The following is an 11,416-nucleotide window of genomic DNA, read 5'->3' on the forward strand; positions in this document are numbered from 1 at the left end:
AATGATATGGGATGTTTTTGCCATTGGCCCTAGGAGTTGATTTTACTAAAGCCAAAGAAATAAACCCATCTACTTAAGTTAACATTAGGAAATCTCCACGTGTTCTGTTTCTTCTGTTCAAACAGGTTAGCAAATAGGTGACTTATCAGTTTTCTGATAGGGTTGCTTATTTATCACAATCTGACAGTGCAAGTCATTGTGATCCTCTTTTATCCAATGGTGCTGCTAGGAACCTCTGAGCAATAAGTGAACCAAGACAAGAAGAGCACAGCTTGCTTTATTTTGGTCAGCGGGCCAAACTTAAGCCACTGTTAAACTTGTTTTAAAAATAAAAGGCAAACAAACAAAACAAAGTGAAAGACCTGAAGATCATAAAAACAGTCTCCTTTCCAAGCTTTTAAAATTATTTATTTTGAACTATAAGTTTTCTTGTTATTTTATTTTGATTATGAATTCTTTCTACTCAAGAACAGAGTAGTAAATTTGGCTCCACTATCCCAGAAAAGAGCAGAATTTTTGGCACTGAATCATTATAACAACATAAGTTTCCAGTTCATGCCTACTCATTCTCTAGATTAGAGAGGCATTTATTTTTAAAGCAAATCTAGGTTCTTTATAATGAGAGGTGGTAATACTGTGTGATAAAGAGTCAGTCTGGGGATTGACCCACTAAGCAAGTAGCTTATGGTGAGTAAACTGGCGACTTGGAAATATATGAGAATCTTGTAGTTTATACTTGGTGATTTTTCTATCATTGCTGAGTTGACAGGAATCAAAAAGTGGAAAAGATACACAAATATAAGTTCTAGGGACTTAAGCCAGCAATGCTACTGGGAGTAAATCTAGACCCCTTTTGCTTCTTCACTCTCTGCAGCCTTTCTAGAAGTTTTCTGGATTTTACCTTAGAAGTGATATTTAAATTTATCTTAGTCACGTTCATTCCTCCTGGCACTCCTCACAGGCACTTAGAAATCATTGCCACAGCTTCCGAATGGTTTACAAAATACTAATTTCTCCGACCTCTGGTCCAATGGTTTTCAAACAATTTTTAGCTGTAGAAACCCTTTGTTAATTTAAAATTTGATGTGCAAGTTCAATATGAAAAACAAAAGAGGAAATGCTTTGTTTGAAGGATGTTCAGGAGAACCTGAGTCAGAGACTAGTTTGAAAACCAAAGCTCTACTTCAATTCAATTTATTTTCTAACCTTAGAGGCAGAAAATACACATTCCTGGCCTACTTCCAATGACTCTGTCTGTTCAGTAGAGCTGGGAGTGGACTCAGGAACCTGAATTTTTAATATGATGCATTTGGTTCCAAAGCCATATTTGAGAAACGCTGCCAGTTCTAGCTAATCTTTACATCTTAATTGTGTTACTTCTCTACTTAAGAAACCCACTGGCTTCCCAAATATTACCTAGCAGGTATATAAGGCTAGACTCTTCAAAGTCTGACCTCCACCTACCTCTTCACCTTTTTCTCTGAGCATAACTCCACTAGCCCAGATTTGTTATTCTTCCTAGAGTACAGTTTGCCTTTCATACCTTGGTTTCTTTATACATTCATTTTTCACTACCTAGACATATTTCCTACCTGGGATATTCCTATAGTACCTTTAAAGCCCAGTGTAAATATTACCCTCTCCATAAACCCTTTTATGATCCCTTCACTTCCAGAGTCAATCACTTCCTCTTCTAGGATGTTCATTTTATGGTAGCCCTTATCACTTTGTATCAAAAAAAATTATTTATTTATAAATTTATCTCCTCTATCAGACTATGAGATCCATGAAGCCAATAGAAATATCTTAATCCTCTGCATTTCCATGGCATAGCAAAACATTTCATACATGGTAGGCGATCAACAAATATTTGCCAAGTCAAGTCTTCATTTGTGTCCCATGGTAAGATAACAGAAGACTAGGCATGAGTTCAGAAGACTTGGGTTGCTTTGCTCTTCCACCATTTACTAGCTTTGTGAACACAATGACTTTATGCCAATAAATTTGATAATTTAGATAAAATAACAAATGATTTTCTTGATAATTACAACATTCCAAATCCAACAATGAAGAAATAGAAAAAATATGCATATAAAAATATGTTATATTTATCTCTCTCTCCATGAATAGACATATCTAGTAAGGAAACTGAATTTGTAATAATTTTTTAAAACATTCCCACAAAGAAAATTCCAAGTTGAGATAGTTTTGGCACTAAATTATATCAAAGATTTGAGGAAGAAATAAGACTAATCTTATACAAATTACTTCAGAAAATAGAGTTTTGGGGAATACTTCCTAACTCATTTGATTACACCAATACCAAACCTAACTAAAACATTGTAAGACAAAACTAAAGACCAATGGGATAGGATATACACAAAAATTCTTCAAATATCTGGACATCAAACCGACCAATACATAAAAAGGGTAACACATTATGTCCACAACAGGGTTTGTCCTAGGAATGCAAGATTATTTTATACTCAAAAAATTAATAAACTATGTAATATTAACAGAATAAAAAAAATCACAAATATATGTACAAAAAGCATTTGACGAAATTCAGCATCTATTCGACATTAAAAACTCTCAGAAAACTAGGAATAGAAAGACATTTTATCAATCCGACAAATGGCATCAACAAAAACCTACAGCTAATATATTACTAACATTGAGAAAAAGGCAAAAATGTCTTCTTCGATTGCTTCTATTCACATTGTACTGGTGGGGAAAGGAGGAGAGCGATGGTAGGGCAAACAGGTGAATGAAGATCTCCAGAGTGTTTATAAATGCTAAAGCTGATGACAATTGCTGATGACAGTTAATTAGGCTATTTGCTCTACTTTTATGTATGTATGAAATTTTCCATAATTGAAAAAAAAAAAAAAAAAGACCTGGTACAGCTCTATAAAAGGACCAGTTTTTTTAGTTCTGTCTACCACTCCACTTTGCCTTCCTTCATAAAGGCTTGAGCTGGGTTTTGAACAATGGAGAAAGCTATGAAGAAAAAAGGGAAGGCAGAAAAGGCTAGAAGCAGAATTGACATGAGAACAGATTTTCTATAAGGTAAAGGTAGATGCCTTTTAGAAGGAGAGAATATGAGGTGTGGGAGAGAGGGGAAGATGCAAAGCATGTTTGGAAAAGTTGGGTTGAATTCAATCATTAAGAACCCTGAGAGCCAAACAAAGAACAATACAACTGCTTTTTCCTTATTCTCGGCTCCACCTTAATCCAACATTGAAGTATCTATTGAGAACCTTCAAAGGCCTAACGAATAATTTAGATCAAATGCTGTAACAGCAAATATAATTAGAACAAAAACAAACACATAAACCTCTCCTCAAAAAGACTTCAGTGTGGTAAAAACCAGATTACTATCTCATCTGTTACAAGTAATGTTTTACTTCAACAGTATTTCAGTATAGCCAAATTTGGCCTTCCTTTGGAATTTACTATTTTTGTGTCTCATGGAAGGTATAATAATGTCGAATCCTTGCAGATACAGAATTTACCAGGGTTCAACAGGAGAAAAACGTTGTACATTGAGAAAAAGGAAGAAGTTTCAGACCAGACAGACTGGAAACCAAATCCCATGACTTCCTTGCTGTAAACTTAGACAATTATCTAACTTCTCCTCATGTGTAAAATGGAAATGATAATGACTCCCTCAAAGTTTGGTGTACTTAAATTAAGTAAAATAGTATATGGAAAGTTAACATAAAGGACTTACCACAGTGCCCAGTCCGTAGAAATGTTTCCTTTCACTTTGACCCAGTGTCAATTATTCTGATCTTTTATCACATCTGAGAAGCTGCCTGCCACACAGCTGCCTCCCATAATGAATAGTATGACGGCTTGATGGCAAAGCACCTCCAGCGACCCCTACTTATTTTCCTTCTTTTAAAATGTCCCCACAGTGCTCATTAGCCCCCTGTAGCCAACTATGAAAACCAAATATATCTGCAGGCCAATGGAAAATCTTCACCACTTCCAAAATCCCACCCTAATAAAATGTTTGGCAATCAAAGACCATCTCAGTATTTCTTCTTTTTAGTCTATCAAATGTACTCTCCTTTCTAACACCTTTGTACATCTGCTAAAACAAAAGTGACCAAAGGTGAGTTCCCTTACACAAGTTTATGAATAAATAGCCTTTGATAATTTTGTCCCATAGTTTTGTCTTTGACAAGTTGTTTTCTCTTGGCTCTGAAAATGGCTATCACATTGAACACAGTGTCATGAAACGAGCTCTCCAGGATATTATTCTTTCTATCTTAAGAGGTTCTGTAGTCAAACAAGTTTCTGAAGTTTATTGGACTACATGGTATTCACACCTTAAAGTATTACAGTGCTATTAGTATATTAAAGGCCTTCGGTAATAATCTTTTTGTTTAGGCTGATATGTCCCAGTTTCTTCCACACCAGGGAATCCTTTCTTCTCTCCGACATCAAGCTATAGTAAGCTAATCGCCAACTTCTTCATTCTTGGGTCACTGTCACATGACTTAGTAATGGACCCAGAGGCTGCTAACTAGCTAGTTAGAATAATACGGTTGCAAACAAAGGAGAAGTTAATAGAAAACAAGAAAAAGAAGGAAAAAGATGGAGTTAGACAGTATAATAACACAAATATCTAGGGCATGCGTAGGAAGAAATAATACTGGAAGAAATTGCGTAAGTCTTTTCATTCAAAATCCTATTAAGTACAGGGATACTATCTTGAAATCACTGAAATATCATATATTTTATTCCAGCAGAAGTTGAGCCCCCTCTCCTGATTTTTCCTTTGCACTAGATTTTGGTTGCCCTTTAGGCCTATGCGTAGATAAATTTCAAATTAGGGCTTTAAAGTTTTCTGGCTTTGAAGAGCACTTAAGTTTACAAAAGAAATAAATTGATACAATGCGGTCAAACTAAATAGGTGATTTATTGACACTTTTTCAGAACTACTAGAGGTTATTTTTTGTGGCATGTATCCAAATGGAATAGTACCGAAATATTTATATAGGCTCCAATTTCTAGACTACTCCAATATTTGGCATGAAGCATTTTTTATGGCATATAACCTTTCCCTCTAAATGAGTGTTTGGTCATTCTTTAAGGTGTAAGTTAATCAGTATCTGAATATTTAAGGAGTTATGTTTGTACTAAGCAATGTGCTTGGCTGAAAGCAGCCTGACAATTACTCTGCATTGTTCTACCTTGGACCGATTTAGTAGGCCAGACAGCTGCTATGTGTACAGGTAAGTATAAGTGAGAATTTTGCTAAGTTATAAGCTCTTTCCCAATAAAAATGTCTGTGTTACACCATTTGGAGCCACTGTGTCCCTCTATGTAAGTACTCTCCTGCACAAGAATGCTATACTGGAGCATAAAAGGTAGGTAAATCCAGATCACCTATTGCCAAGGCATTTGCCCTTGAGGCTTCCTATGCCCAAATTCATCAATTTTTCCAAATTTGCGCAAAGGTGCCATACAAACAAGCAGCAGCTCAGATTCCTCTCATTCATTCATTCATTTACTCACTCACTCTCAGTATTTTCTAAGTATCCATTACTTATAAGATACTGTTCTAGATACTGCAGAAGAAAAAAAAAGATAAAACAATGCAGTCAAGGGAGATTAAACAAGTGCTCAAATATAAAGTAAAAAAGGGTAAAAGAAGTACAAATTAAATATTAGGAGTGGGCTCCAGATTCTGGATCCCACCTCTAAATTCCTCCTGGAAGTCCCCTTTATTTTCACTATTTCCTCATCTTTTTTCCTCTCCTGCCTTGTACATAATTTAAGTCTCTTCTCCTAACTTTGATCATCATCTTCTCTTTTCTGTCTCTTAATTATTGATATCAGGGATCAAGAGTCTGATCTCGACTTACCTTTTCCTGCCTTTTATTCTACAATATTTATAGCTACAACTTATTGATCATACTTTTTGTCCCACAACAGAGTCTGTCTTGTGACCTAGACCAGTGATCTGTAAACTTTTTCGGTAAATGGCCGGACAGTAAATATTTTAGGTTTTACGGGCCAGGCTCTGTTGCAACTATTTAACTTCATGGTTATAGGCAGAATCAGCCATAGACAATACGTAAACAAAAGAGCACAGCTGTGTTCCAATAAAACTTTAAAGACACTAAAGTTCAAATTTCATATAATTTTTAACACATTATGAAAAATTATTCCTCTTTGGATTTTTTTTCAACCACTTAAAAATGTAAAAGCCATTCTCAGCTCACTGGTCATTCTACTATAGTCAGCAGGCTGGATCTGGTCTACGGCCCACATTTTACTGACACCTAGCCTGGAGGATATGTAGGTAGAGAGTAGCCCTGAGCCATAGAGATACAAGCAAGCGGGGCTAGAGGAAGGGAAAAAGAGTGATAGAAAGGTATAATATGTAAGTCTGCTAGAAAATTAAATCTTATAATGCCCTCACACAGGGCTTAGGGAATTTTTATGTACATAGGACTGGCATTGTAGGATAGGCAAATTTCATGTCACCACTGGTAAGTTTTTCATAAATCAGTTTAAATTTATGTAGCAGAGATGCCGTTGTGGGACAAAAAGGATGATCAATAAGTTGTAGCTATAAATATGGTAGAACAGGAGGCGGGAAAAAGTAAGTTGAGACCAGGCCCTTGATCCCTTATATCAATAATTAAGAGACTGAAAAGAGAAGATACTCAAAGAGAAGGGACTTGTATTATGTATAAGACACCAAAACTCTTCGTTTTCTTCACGGTGGAGCAAGTAGGATACATTTCCCAGCCACACTTTCCTTTAGCTGTGTCCACGTAACTGGCTGTCACAATGGAATACGAACCTAAGTGAGCAGAGTCACTTTTAAGAAGAGAGAAGTCCTTCTACCAGCTGAATGTTTGAAGACAGGGCCCCAGCACATGGTAGACACACAAGTTTGAATAAGACTCGGTCCCTCAAGGACCGCACATAGAAGAGCTGCTTACTGCCCAGGAGAATCCATTACGAGAACAGGAAATATAATTTTGCATCTGAACAATTACATATATAAAGATAGTCTCTTTGTTGCAGCAGCCAATGCTACCCTAATTAATATAGTTGTCAAGTGTAGAATCATGTCTTATTAACCTCTGTGCTTCCAGCATCTGTCTCCATGCTTGGTACATAATTACTGTTGATTAAATAACCGATAAACTAAAAGAAAGTATCACTGACATTTTGTATTCTCCCATCCTCCTCTGAGCTCATTTTAGCTTCTCTCCTAAATGGTGTCATTTCCCTCATGATGCCATTTAGCTGCTCAAGTTTCTCTATTATACTAACCCTTTAAGTTTTACCTAATATTCTTGGAACAGTACTTTCATTTCATTTTCTCAAAAACCTACACTTGCTCAGCTGTAGAGGGCTGTTAAACTAATTGATGATAAGGCATAAGTGACTAAAATGGTTTATAGCGTGGCCATTATTCACAGAAAAATATATATTCATATTTTTTAAAAATATATACTTTGATATAAAAGTATCAGAACTTTTCACATAAATGAAGGATTCCAAAAACTATATTTTGGTATACACAATATAGATGGCCATTTCCCACCTGAACTGACTGGATACAATCACAGAAAGATGAAAAGACCTATAATATACGTATCCAAAGAACAAGAAAACTTAGTATCAGGTTTTCACTATCCTTAGGTCTTGGTGGTTCAGTGATTTCTATTTTAATCTTAACTCTCCATTCTTCATTTTCATAGACATGTGAAATTTTAGATTTTGAAACAACTTTGGATGTCATCATGTCTAACCTCTCACCTTTAAAGAAATACATATTACCATTATCAATAATATAATCCTTTACGTAGTCAAAGAATTATATCCCCCAGTCTTCTCTTCACTAGACTAAGTAGCCCCAATTCCTATAGGAATTTTTTTGCAAATATATTTTAATCCATTAATCTTTTTCATTTTTCCTCCAGTTGTTCACTCTTTCTCAGGTTACAAAGTTCAAAAAGGGACATGAGCTTCTAAATAAAGACATAACCAACAAAGCCAGCCAGTCAGGCCTATGTACAGACAGAGTTGAAAGCTGCCAGCTTGGTTTGATTTGAGATGCAGAAAAGTTCCTGGCTCTCCTCTTCTGCAGCCCCACTCACCCAGCCAAAAATATCTCCCCTATCTCGCCTGCCAAAGCAGATTTTTCCCATCACTGGAGGGCCTTTGGGAAAGGGGGCAGAGAAAAGGCAACTGATATTTCTTAAGAAAATGTACTTGGCCCTATGCTAGATACGTTATATACATTATTTCATTTAAGTTTTATAAGTATCTTAAGAAGATAATAGCAAATATAACATAAAGAGAGCAATAAGTATTCAGTAAAAGATAAGAACATAAGCTTTCCAGTCAGACAGACCTTATTTGAATTCCAGTTCTAACATTTACTGGCTGTCAGATCTTAGCTAATTTGTTTATTCTTTCAAAGGCAGAGGCCTCACCTATACACTTTATTGGATCTACAGCATAAAATGTCGTGATGAAAAAAATGATAGTCTACATGCACAGCTCAGTTCCTATCTACTGACACTCAGTGTATCTGTGCCCCTATTAATTATTATCCTCATTTACAGATGAGGAAATTGAGAGTCAGAGAAGTTAAATGACTTGCCTCAGGGCACAGAGCTAGGAAGTGGTAGAGACAGAATCTAAATGTAATTCTGCCTCCACAGCTTTTGTTCTTTCTACTACTATTTCCAAAAGACTTCTCATAAACTCATTTGAGTTGCCCAAGTACAGTACATAAGTTCTGCCATCATAATTTTAGACTATTAGACTTAGTGACAAAGTATGTGGCCTTGAAATGATGTCAGCAAGCAAAGTAAGCTTTCAGAGTTGGAGACAATGAGTCGGAAGACACATTTCTAAGAAAATGTGGCTTAAAAAGGAGGAGGGAGTGAAAGGGCCTTGAGAGAACTAGACTGTCCAGGGTCACTGGTTAGGGACACAGGGAATATATGAGAATTGAACACCAAAGGCAGGACAGAGCAGTGTTGAAAGCAGGCTTCACTTAAGTTATAACAGCTCTGATAAGAACTTGAGAGTTGGACAGCAGTTCACACTCTGACCTGAGCCTGCCTTTGTTTGATATTATCTCGATTTTTCTGATTGATACAGGAGAAAATTCTTAAAGTCAGGTAGTTTGTCAAAGACAAAGACTAAGGGAAGCCTGGAGGCGAGCTTACTTTGTTCAGCTTCTTAGTGTTAGCAATCAAGCTGGAGTCTACACCTTGAGTTGATACTCATTTTATGCCTTATGGTATAAACTCTAAATCCATTCAAAATAATAGTATTGAAATTCTTGACTCCAGAGCTAGCCATGGAGTCAAATCCTGGTTCTTTTACTTCTAGCTGTGTGTTTCTGGGCAAGTTACTTCATCCTCTGTGCCCCAGTTTCCTTATCCATTAAATGGGGTTGATAAGAATACCTACACACCATACGGTTGAGCAAAGGATTCAGTGAGTCGAAATACATAACAGACTTTATCTGTTCTTATTCTCTCAATGCTAACAATCAGTCAGTAAACTGAGACTGATAATGGTTCAATGGCTTGCCCAAGCTTTCTCCAGCTAGCAGTTAGAAGGATCAGAACTCAAAGAGAGAACTTATGACTGCAAGTCTAGTCATCTACCTTACCATGCTGCTTCTGTTACATGAGAAGATGTGATGACAAAAGCTCAGTAACCTGTCAAATGATGTTTCCCAAATACTCTTAAATTTCCTTATTTTGCTATACAGTCAAGGCTGAGACTTAGGGACTTGTCTTCACCCAATAGTTGCATTCCATGTATGCCAGATGCTTGCATTAGTGACAAAAAATCAAAACATCAGCCTACCTGCTTGTAATACAGAAGAGAACAGATGAAATAAATGGAGAGGGCAGATGTACTAAGATGTACTGGACAAATTATTTGTTGAATTACAACAGCTAACGGTAGTTACTCAAACTGAATGAATGAAGGCGTTGACATGATCTATTCTCATCCTCGTCACCACATAGGAACTGGAGTGGTAGATGGGCCCAGTCTAAAATAATAAATGATCCCTTCAGATGATCAATTTCAAGTTTTTGATTGGGTTGTTTTGTGGTCAAGGGAATGGCTATGCAAGCAAGGAGGTGAATAAAATGAACTAGCCTAGTTCTACATGAAAATATTAGGTACTAACTTCTTTGTGAAAGAAGCTATCTTTGAAATTATGGGGCAATTTCTTTTTCTCCTTATTACAGAATTAACATTTCTTCTCAAAATGTGTGTGGGAGAGAGAGAGGGGAAAGTGGGAGTGAGAGAGAGACAGATCCGAGAGCTGTTGGCAGGACACAAATAAATAAGTATGCAAACATTTCTGTAGCTCACACTGGAGATACCTGGAAAAGGTACATGCTTAGAGAGGCCCCAATCATCTCAGAAGGACGTGTAGTGCCAATGGTCATATTGAACTGTTCTGTATAACATCTGGAGCACTACTCTGGACAGACTCAATCAGAGTTCAGGAAGTTTAACTTTACACACATGAAATTGTCATTTTCACAGATCAAAACTGTTAAATATTGGCCATTTCATTTGATTTGATCATATATATTGCTAGGATAATAGAGATGAATCCCAAAGTGAGATTAATATCATTAAATAAAAAGCAGAATATCCAAAATAGCAGATGATAGTAATTAGAAAAAAAAAAAAACATGCTTCTGCTGCAGAGAAATATGGACCTATACATATAAGATCTAGACTAGCTACTGGAACCAACCACAACAGAACTTTCACGAAAGGAGTTGATAATTAGAGGATTCCCTTGGACCACAGGAAAACTCATACTCACTGTAATTTTGAATGCTCTTTGTACAATGAAATATCCTTTGTTTTCTCCCAAACCATCATTATAGCCTGTGTACATCTCAAAATGTATGTCTTTTAAGGAGATGTGGAAGATGTGAGTAAAAGTGGCTCATTATAAATATGAGATCCTGGATTCTCCCGAACATTCTAGGTTTATAATCGCCAATTGCAAGAAGAAATAAAGTCATGTGAGTCAAAGCATATTTCTACTTAACAAAAATAAATGGGCAAATTTTTTCTCTCTTCAGTTTTCTCTGGAACTTAAGTGTTCCTATGGAACCATATCATTCACTGTCACTCACTAACATATATCTGGCACTGAACTTCATTAAAAAAGGAAAAAGAGATGACTGGTAGGGCTGGAGGTGGGAGTAGAATTTTCTTAAGGAGTCTTCTTCACAAAATGTGAAGATAAGCTCAATCTTGGTCATTCTCATTACTCAGCAAAGTGAAATAAATGCAGTCAAAATTCAGCCTCTTGGACGTGGTTCCATAGTGTAGAGGTTAGCACGTATGCTTTACACACAGAAGGTCCTAGGTTCAC

The sequence above is a fragment of the Pteropus vampyrus genome, unplaced genomic scaffold (genome assembly GCF_000151845.1).
Source record: "Pteropus vampyrus isolate Shadow unplaced genomic scaffold, Pvam_2.0 Scaffold109, whole genome shotgun sequence".
NCBI classification, from domain to species: domain Eukaryota; kingdom Metazoa; phylum Chordata; class Mammalia; order Chiroptera; family Pteropodidae; genus Pteropus; species Pteropus vampyrus.